This window comes from Heloderma suspectum, chromosome 2 (assembly GCF_057233095.1).
Source record: "Heloderma suspectum isolate Gila_16-S chromosome 2, 16-S_ref, whole genome shotgun sequence".
Lineage (NCBI taxonomy): Eukaryota > Metazoa > Chordata > Lepidosauria > Squamata > Helodermatidae > Heloderma > Heloderma suspectum.
In genome coordinates this window covers 69,804,054-69,814,970 of record NC_139459.1, presented here as the reverse complement: position 1 = coordinate 69,814,970, position 10,917 = coordinate 69,804,054, and the positions used below count along the sequence as shown (strand labels likewise).

The window sequence follows — 10,917 nt, the reverse complement described above, 5'->3', positions numbered from 1 at the left end:
TTTAAAACATTGCGAACTCACATTCATTAATTACAACATGCTGAGAAATCAAATAACCCAATTAGTGAAATCGCTAGTCTAAACAATGTTACCTATGAGGCTCCGAAGAATGTAATATAACCTTTCCTTCACTTACTTTCTCCCAGCTCTCACCCGTAAGCAATCTAAATCCAACTTCTCATTTATAATGACAACATTCCACCACTACAAACAATCTCATGCGACTCCTGGAGAGGCGGTGACACCCACTCTTGACAGCTGCAGATGACGGGCAAGTTCTGCCGTCTGTCAAAGCCTACAGCAAGCCCTTGGGAAATCCTCACCTCAGACGTCAGCTCAGAGGCCACTGCCCCTGTGCCAGATGTTTACACAAGTAAGTCAAGGCACATATTTGAGCGGAAAATAAAAAGTAAAACAAAGCACCTGGATTTTGATCCCATGAGCATTGGGAAAACTAAAATGCTTACCCGTATCAAAATTGGCACTGAATGTTTGCTTCAAGAGTGATTAATGGAATTACTCGTGCACACTTTTGTTATCAAGAAAAGGTGGTGATGGATTACTTTGCAATTGATTTCACAGAGGCACTGCCCTCTAAACAAACAAACAAACAAACAAACAAAAAAGTGAAACAAGAGAGAGGAAATGGACAGCATGAGGAACAGAGAACGTGGTGGGAGGGATGCAGCTGGAACTGCATAATACGGAGTTAGACATACCTTCAGTTTGATCTAAGAGCCAATTTCTTATGGTTTGGGCTGGACTCTGAGTATTTTGAAAGCGGAATCTGGGATGACATCACAAATGAAGTATGTAATCATTTAGTAAAATTATTAGCACACAGATAAGGTCTCACTGCTTTGAAACAATGTGCACACCGACTCTTGTGCACCACCATTTCACACAGTGAGGGAGCAATCCTATCAAGATCGATGACCGCTTCCGACCTGGGGGGTGACTGCCTATCCAGTGCAGTGTGGGAGGAGTGGTGAGGAGTGGATCTCCTCCTTGCTCCCCCTGCCCAGCTGTTGTGGCTAGATAGCCGATTTTGGCTGTCAAGCTGTGGGACCTCGGAGTGCAGGAAGCGACAGCCAGACGACATATAGGATGTGTCGTACTAGCATTTCCAACTTCCCCACCCTGGCACAGCCCCAGGAAGGCCCCATTTTTGCCACTCCATGCTCCTCTTCTGAGCATGGAGTGCAGGGACATTCTGTGCTCCCTAGGGAGAGGCATGGGAGTGGGTGGAGGTCGGTTCTCAGGGAACCGACCTCGGAGTTCAGGCTCCGAGGTCGGTTTCTGGAAACCGACCTATCCCATGGCCGTCTAGCTGCTGACTAGCGGCCATAGGATTGTGCCCTAAGAAAATTAGTTAAAAATGGTTTACTATGGTAAAGAATGGAGAAGACAAGTTGCCCTGATCAGCAGTTAGGACTAGTAATAACTAAAACAGCAATGCACAGCAGTGTTCATGCAAGGAAAAACAACAACCGACCAAAGTGTAAAAATGGCACAAAAGCAATTTTCAGCCATTCCAGTTCATTCCAGTTACGTTTATTATGGGTAAAACTTCAACAAGCAGTAAAGAGATTGCCATGAAATACATATGGACTAATGAATAACAATAATATCCATAGATCTATGTCATTTCAAAGACTAAATAATGAAAAACTATTTAACAGCTGGATATGTCCTTAGGGGAATCAAGAGTTTCAAATGATTCCTGCAGCATTGTTTCCCAACTTGAATATCTTAAGGTGGTTTCCCCCCCTCACAAATGCCAAAGAATAAATACCTTAGCCTTTAAAAAATAATTAGCACAATCAAGTGAAGATCAGCTGCAACTAAAGGGGAAAACACTGATCTTCATTGTAATGGACTATATGTGGATGGGCAAGGGGCAAGTTTATGAGATCATGTTCACCTACAATCTTGCACATGTCTGATTTGCTTCATTTCCAGATAACCACCTGCCCCCCCCACCTCTGCCCCCCCCATTTCTCAAATGGCTGGAAAGGAAGAAGAAATTGAGTGAACTGTACATATCTTGTATATGTGTACCCTAGGTTACACATAACTGTCAGGAGCGCCCTAGTGGCCTCTTTCAGTAGACTCCAACAGCCAAATCAAGACACAGATGAAAGGTTTTTTTTCAAGGCTTTAATCCTTTTACAACTTAATGACTCTTTCAGATGCTAATCACCAGCAACTAAGCAAGGAACAGCAGAGTAGCCTATTCTCGGCGTAGGCAGTTGATCCCCGTTTGAAGGAGAATCACTTGAAGACCCTGAACTTATGGGCTAGGGAGAGATCCTCCCTCTTTCCCTTGGGTCCACGGGAGGCAGCCATTGCTTGCGTGCCAAACGGGCGCTACGCCTCCTTTCCATGCCCTTCATCGCTCATCGCCCCCGGCATCTGCGTTGATCATCTAGCAAGCCCCCCTCCTGCACTTTCTCACTGCTAGGATCATTATCTATCCCAGGAATGCTGGCAGGAGGAATCTCTGCCAGCTGCTGTGCCTGTGAGGGATGAGCTGGCTCCTCTCCCACGGATTGCTGCTCCTCCTCAGAATCAGAACTGCTCTGGGGTTCTATTGGCTCAGTTTCCACCCTGACAATAACTTTATGCATACTATGTAAGATGCACACAATGCTGAGAGTTGCCAATTTGCCCACACACTATGCAGGCTATCACTAGGAGGAGAAATTTCTGGCTGCCTGGACCTGAGCACCTGACACACTGGAATTCATGGGCTGGGAGTATGCACATAAACATTTAACTGTGCAATCCTATGCATGGCTACTCAGAAGAAAGCCCCACTGAATTCAGTGGGACCTGTGGGTAAGTGTGTATTGGACTGCAGCCCAAGTACCATTGAGATAAATGTGACTCTAGTTTTTCAAGTGTTCATAAATTGTATGGATGCATCATCTTTTAGGAGTTCTGCCCGCACCTCCTGTTTCAGAAATGACCACTGGAATAGAAAGAACATCTGGAAGCAGCAAACAGCAGCTTCAGGTATGTTTTAGAAATACAAAAGCTCATAACAGCAGGTTGCTTTGCAGAAATATGATATGCAGTATGATTTATGGTTCTATCTTTTGCGATACTATAAACATTCTGAAAACTGAAATGGCTGTGTAGAAAAATAAGAATCTATAATGACCATTAGACATTAGTGTCCTGTTTGCAAACTCTGTGTGGAACGGTAAAACAATGTGATTAGATGCCTATGATTATACTGTGGCTGTAACAATCCCCTTGTTTTCCTGTTTGTTTTGCCCACTATAGTGGGGTGGCTAGGTTGTCCATAATTTCATAGAATCACATAGAATAGTAGGGTTGGAAGGGGCCTACAAGGCCATCGAGTCCAACCCCCTGCTCAGTGCAGGAATCCAAGTCAGAGCACCCCTGACAGATGGCTGTCCAGCCTCGTCTTGGATGCCTCCAGTGTGGGAGAGCCCACCACCTCCCTAGGTCATTGGTTCCATTGTTGTATTGCTCTAACAGTCAGGACGTTTTTCCTGATGTTCAGCCAGAATCTGGCTTCCTGTAACTTGAGCCCATTATTCCGTGTCCTGCACTCTGGGATGATCAAGAAGAGATCCTGGCCTTCCTCTCTTCCTCTCTCTTGAAGAACGCTATCATATCATCCCTCATCCCTCAGTCTTCTCTTCTCAAGGCTAAACATGCCCAGTTCTTTCAGTCTCTCTTCATAGGGCTTTGTTTCCAGTCCCCTGATCATCTTTGTTGCCCTCCTCTGAAACCTCTTCAGTTTGTCTGCATCCTTCTTAAAGTGCAGTGCCCAGCCAGAACTGGACACAGTACTCCAGATGAGGCCTAACCAGTGCTGAGTAGAGGGGAACTAGTACTTCCTGGGATTTGGAAGCTGTGCTTCTATTAATGCAGCCCAAAATAGCATTTGCCTTTTTTGCAGCCACATAACATTGTTGGCTCATATTCAGCTTGTGATCTATAACAATTCCAAGATCCTTCTTGCTTGTAGTGTTGTTGAGCCACGAATCCCCCATCTTGTAACTGTGCATTTGGTTTCTTTTTCCTAGGTGCAGAACTTGGCATTTATCCCTATTAAATGTCATTCTGTTGTTTTCTGCCCAGCGCTCCAGTCTATCCAGATCACTTTGAATTTTGTTTCTGTCTTCCAAAGTATTAGCTATCCCACCCAATTTTGTGTCATCTGCAAATTTGATCAGCATTCCCTGCACCTCCTCCTCCAAGTCATTAATAAAAATGTTGAAGAGCGCTGGGTCCAGGACTGAGCCCTATGGTACCCCACTCGTTACCTCTCCCCAGTTTGAGAAGATCCCATTGATAAGCACTCTTTGAGTCCGATTCTGTAGCCAACTGTGGATCCACTGGATCGTTGTTTCATCTAGCCCACTTTGAGCTAGTTTGCTCATCAGGATATCATGGGGCACTTTGTCGAAAGCTTTGCTGAAGTCGAGGTATATGATGTCTACAGCATTCCCACGGTCCACAAGGGAGGTTACTTGATCAAAAAATGAGATCAGATTCGTCTGGCAGGACTTGTTTTTGACAAATCCATGTTGGCTTTGAGTAATCACTGCATTGTTTTCAAGGTGCTTCCAGATGGATTGCTTTATTATCTGCTCCAGAATTTTCCCAGGGATTGATGTCAGACTGACTGGTCTGTAGTTCCCAGGTTCCTCCTTTTTACCCTTTTTGAAGATAGGGACACCGTTAGCCCTCCTCCAGTCATCTGGCACTTCACCTGTCTTCTATGATTTCTCAAAGAGAATAGACAGTGGTTCTGAGAGTTCGTCTGCCAGTTCCTTTATTACTCTAGGATGCAGTTCATCTGGCCCTGGAGATTTGATCTCATTCAAAATAATTAGGTGTTCCTTGACCAGATGCCTATTGATCTCAAGCTGCAATCCTGCCCCTTCAGCCTTTACTTCACGTTTGCCAGGGGGATCATAGACCCTCTTTTGGGAGAAGACTGAGCTAAAGTAGGAATTGAGCACCTCTGCCTTTTTTTTGTCTCTATTATCATTTTGCCATCCTTTTTTAATAGCTGAACAACCACCATTTCTTTCCTCTGCCTTTTACTATGCACGTAGCTGAAGAAAGCCTTTTTGTTGTTTTTAGCATCCCTCGCTAACCTCAGCTCGTTCTCAGCTTTAGCCTTCCTGACACCATCCCTGCAATTCTGTGCTACCTGCCTGTACTCTTCCTTTGTTACTTGGCCTTCTTTCCACTTCCTATATGTGTCCTTTTTTGTTTTCAGGTGATCCCTAAGCTTTTTGTGAAGCCACATTGGCTTCTTCTGCTGTCTTCCACCTTTTCTTCTTGTTGGAATTGTTTGTAATTGTGCCTTGAGAATTTCCTTTTTTAAAAGCTCCCACCCATCTTGGACTCCTTTTCTTGTTAGCGTCACTTGCCATGGGACCTTACTTATTATTGTTCTGAGTTTATTAAAATCAGCTTTCCTAAAATCCAGGGTACGCATTTGACTACACTCGGCTTTTGCTTCCCTTAGAACCAAGAACTCAAGTACAACATGGTTGCTTTCCCCCAGAGTTCCTGTAACTGCTACTTTATCCACTAAGTCATCTCTGTTGGTTAGGATCAAGTCAAGGATAGCCGATCCTCTAGTTCCTTCCTCTACTTTCTGTAGGAGGAAGTTATCCACCACACAAGTCAGGAATTTCTTGGAGGGGCCATGTTTTGCAGAATTTGTCTCCCAAGAAATATCAGGGAAATGGAAGTCCCCCATTACTACTACATCATGCTTCCTTAAAACATTGGCTATTTGGTTTGCAAAAGTTTCATCCTCGTCTTCTCCTTGATTGGGTGGCCGGTAGTAGACTCCGACCACCAGGTTCTTTTTATTCTTTGCTCCATTTATTTTGATCCAGATACTCTCGATGGGGCTACCAAGCTCATCCTCCTGTATTTCTGTGCAGAGATATGTATTTTTCACATACAGTGCAATCCCACCTCCCTTTCTGTTCCTCCTTCTTTTTGAACAAGTTATAACCTTCAATTGCTGTACTCCAGTCATGAGAGTCATCCCACCAAGTCTCAGTTATACCTATCAAGTCATAATTTCCCTCTTGTATTAAGAGTTCAAGTTCGTTCTGTTTGTTTCCCATACTCTGGGCATTAGTATATAGACATTGAAGACCATGTGCTTCATAGTCTGGCTTTCTTCCTACATGTGTCTGAAGACTATTATTGGGCGCTATCAGAGCTGTTCTCTCTGTTGCAGTGCATGCGCCTACGTCTATTGTTACCCCCAACATTACATCTCCCTTCCCTGTAGGATTCAGTTTAAAGCCCTCCTGATGAAGTTCTTCATGCTGTGGCCAAACACATTCTTCCCAGCCTTTGTGAGGTGCAACCCGTCCCTTGCCAACAGCCCATCTTCCAGGAAGTATAGCCCATGGTCCCAGCATCCAAATCTCTCTCGTCAGCACCACCTTCATAGCCAGTCATTCACCCAGAGTATTTTTCATTTCCTTTCTATCCCTCCTCTAACTACTGGAAGGATGGATGAGAAAACTATCTGGGCCCCCAAGTTCTTGAGTTTCCTTCCCAAAGCTTCAAAGTCTGATGTGATTTCTTCATATCTCCTCTTGGCAGTATCATTTGTTTCCACATGGATGAGAAGAAAGGGATACCTGTCAGTGGGCTTTATGAGTGCAGGCAACCTTTCAGTCACATCTCTAATCCGTCCTCCCGGGAGACAACATACCTGGCGAGTCCACAGGTCTTTGCGACATACTTGGGTCTCGATCCCATGCAGCAAGGAGTCTCCCACTACTACCACTTTCTCTTCTTCTTGTTGTAATTTCCCAGGTTAAAAACCAGCAAGTGTACTGGGACTTTTCAAGACCAACTTTAATTGGCCTGACTCCATGTTTCTTAGGAAATTATAGATTCCATCAATAGTCTGGTCTTCCATTGTGGCTATTAAAAGTGCCAAATGTTGCAGGACAGGCCCTATATTGTCTGGCCCATTGTGCTGAAGAATGAATGAGTAAGAGTCTTGATTACCTTACAAATAAATCTGGTTAACTGTTATATTAATTAAAATGTGTGGAACTGAGGCTATTCTGAACTATTTATATGTGATTTAATTCATATCAGCAGCTAATTTGTATTTAATGCAAACTAATGGGTTTTATGTAAATGGAGCATGTGGCAGTCTATTTAAAAAACAAATTATCTCTAGTTTCATTTCAGTTATTTTAATTAAATTTAGAGCGCATGTTGTGGGGGAGGGGATATGGGATGCATTATATATGAAAGGTTGATGGTTAAATCCAATTTAACTCTACCACATAAGAAACAAGTAATTCTCTTAGCAGAAACACTAATTCATATTCTAACCTTTGACAATGTTAAAGCTGATGGTGTGTTAAAATAAAAGACTGGGGCACATGCCTGTGGGTATATAGAAAGGATGTGGATTATTTTTGGCAGGTGGGGCAGAGCATACTCTACACAATCCTGTCTTAGAACTTGGTAGTATTATGAACACTGATTTATTAATATTGATTAAGCCCTTTGAACAAAACTGTGAGTCAAATGTTGTATGAGCATCTGCGTACATACACAGCTTTCTGGAGAGATGGACTGAGAGGGTTGTAGCTATGTGGCCTGGAACTCCCTTGGACCCAAATGAGTCATATGCTTAAAGTCATGGGGGTCAGGGGGTTGAGACTCAGGAGGGCACTCCTCAATCCCTAAGTGTATGGCTGGAAGGTGGGGTCAGACAGTGAGCTATGCGCAGACTAAGGAATGGGTCAGGTTTGCCCATGTTAGTTAACCTAGTAAGACCTGCAGAGCTACAACAATTTCATAGAATCATAGAATAGTAGGGTTGGAAGGGGCCTATAAGACCATCGAGTCCAGCCCCCTGCTCAATGCAGGAATCCAAGTCAAAGCATCCCTGACAGATGGCTGTCCAGCTTCATCTTGAATGCCTCCAGTGTGGGAAGAGCCCACTACTTCCTTAGGTAATTGCTTCCATTGCTGTATTGCTCTAACAGTCATTTTCCTAATGTTCAGCTGGAATCTGGCTTCATGTCCCTTGAGCCCATTATTCCGTGTCCTGCGCTCTAGGATGATCGAGAAGAGATCCTGGCCTTCCTCTCTGTGACAACCTTGCAAGTACTTGAAGAGCACTATCATATCTCCCCTCAGTCTTCTCTTCTCAAGGCTAAGCATGCCCAGTTCTTTCAGTGTCTCTTCATAGGGCTTTGTTTCCAGTCCCCAATCATCTTCGTTGCCCTCCTCTGAACCCTCTCCAGTTTGTCTGCTTCCTTCTTAAAGTGTGGCACCCAGAACTGGACACAGTACTCCAGATGAGGCCTAACCAGTACTGAGTAGAGGGGAACTAGTACTTTACGTGATTTGGAAGCTTTACTTCTATTAATGCTGCTCAAAATAGCATAGTGGTTCTGAGATATAGGTTATAGATAAAGCTTTTTGTGAAGCCACATTGGCTTCTTCTGTTGTCCTCCACCTTTTTTTCTCATTGGAATTGTTTGTAATTGCACCTTTAGAGTTTCCTTTTTTAAAAACTCCCACCCATCTTGGACTCCTTTTCTCATTTGCATATCTCTTGTAGCTAAGTTAATAAAGTTGTGGACCTCTTTTTACCAAACTTTCCATGTGCAGCCTTGTCCTTTATGGGGTTCTGGTCACAAAGAGCAAGGCAGCAAGACTGGGCAGCCTCTTTCTGCATGCATGGCTATGGTTTGTAAGTGATAAGAGCACTAGAGCACATCTATGTAGTGCCCTCTTGTACTGTACAATGCAGGATGGTTGTGGATCGAGGGCAAAGTTCATTTACCCTGTCTCTTGATATAACAAATTTGAAATCCATAGACATCTGCCTTTTTATATAAGTAATTCATTTGCTCCGAGAGTGCTTTATAAGAGCTAAGCATCAATGTGTAACCATGGGAAAATTCTTCAGGATGTTGGCATGTCTGAACAGATACTATTGAGGAATATTTATTTAGGACGATAATATAGTACTTCCTATGCCTGATGGGCCAGTTTTGAATCTTGAAGTATCAGATTACTATCTTACATCTTATTTGCTTGGCTTTCCTCAACAAGATTGAATAAATAGATTCATTCTTTTCCTCTACTGGGAGGAAACCTGGCTCAGAGATCCAGTTCAGTTCCTTGCCAATTCATTTGTCAACCACTCTTGACGATTACGTTGATTTTTTTTGCAAGAGCAATGCAGTAATAGTTCAAACACATGAGCTATTTCTGCTTCTCTGGGTTTTTTACTTTCTTAACAATCTGCATTTATATATGTGAACTTGTTACTTGGTAAGTGATTATATCCTCACTGAATTGCCATTTAGACATTCTCAATATGACTATCTAACCCTTTTAAAAAACTGTTTCAGGACATATACATAACTTTTACTACTACAGAAAACTAAGGACCATCCCACTCTCACACCACTCAGTCAGTGGTATGGGAACTGCTTTGTTGGGATGTGTGTGTGCGAACACTTCAGCCTCGTGGAAAGGACTTGCTGTGTGGTTCTTCCCCACCCAGCTGGCATCCCACTGGGAGAGAGGGAGTGTATCAATTGGGTGGAAAAGATGTCTACCATCAGCTCCAAGCTCATGGAGGAATCACACCATTGGAAAGAAACTCCCCCACATTATCAGGTGAGTGTGGGAAGGTATCCAGTGACTTACACCATCAGGTATAAGGATAATCAAATTGGGTAGAATTTGTCTCCTTGTGCCATCTGGGCTTCAAAGCTGGCATCTTACTTGAGTTACTCAGTGTCTGGTATGGAAGATGATGGCTTAAGGTTAGGGATGTGGAAAAATTTGAGATGGACTAAAATGAGCTTGGATTTCTAAGAACTTGTGGAATCCATTGCAGACTGCCCCCCTCAGGCTGTGCGGTGTCTGTGAATTTTCAGGTCTTTTTTTTTACTTTCCCAAAATTTATGCATATTTATTCATTGGAAAATATGCAAGTTTCTGCTGAGGAAAAGTTGAATGGAATGGGGGACAATATGTTAAATGCTATGTATTAAGGCAAATTATATAAAGTGTTGTGAACCCTCTTACGGAATTATTTGCATATTTTCCGCATGATGGGGGGGGAAAATCACATCTGTTTGTGAGTGGGCGATGGAACAAAAGGTGCCTGACAGTCCATGAAACACAAACGGAATGGATTTTACACAATCTGCACATCCCCATTTGTGGGTATCCACCAAAATATTTAAACAAAATGCATGCTTGATTTTGAAGTTGTTTTCCAGGTTGATGTGTATTGTTTCAGATTACAGATTCAGATAATGCATTAAAAACACATTCATGTAGTGATAAGCTCGTCATCGTCAGCAAACATGTTTATCATGGGCAGCTAATGTCAGCACATGTTAAAAATAATATTGTGGGAAGACATATCATGGAAGCTGGGCATTTTTACCAGTGACTCCAAGAATATTTGAACATTATGCATGTGTAAATCAAAGGAGAAGGGAATCTACATTGATGGGAATGATTGATATCCTTTTGACATTCATACAATCTTCTTCCATTTTCTATACCACACTGACAACCTTTAGAAGACACATCGATGAGTAGAAGACTTTTTAGTATCAGGTATGGGATTTAGGTAGAAGGAAGGATCTCAAACTCCTTCTGTGAGAAAAGGGACTAAACTTTAAACAAAAATGGCATTTTATTCAACAAAGTTCATGCAGCTATAGTATAACTGAAGTCAGACAAGTACTTAGCTGTTGCTCTGAATTCTGACCATTGTAACTAACCACTAACCACATCACATACAATGTGACATACAAACCAAATGAAATAGTTACAAATGCACAGAAATAAAAGTAAGCCTGCTGCTGTTAGTGAAGCTTACAACAA

At 42.8% G+C, this 10,917-nt stretch overlaps 1 pseudogene; it reads left to right on the top strand.

Annotated features, from left to right (window-relative positions):
* The first annotated feature begins 264 nt into the window (after positions 1 to 264).
* LOC146352327 (uncharacterized) overlaps positions 265 to 10,917 on the top strand; it is a 113,029-nt pseudogene continuing 102,376 nt past the window's right edge.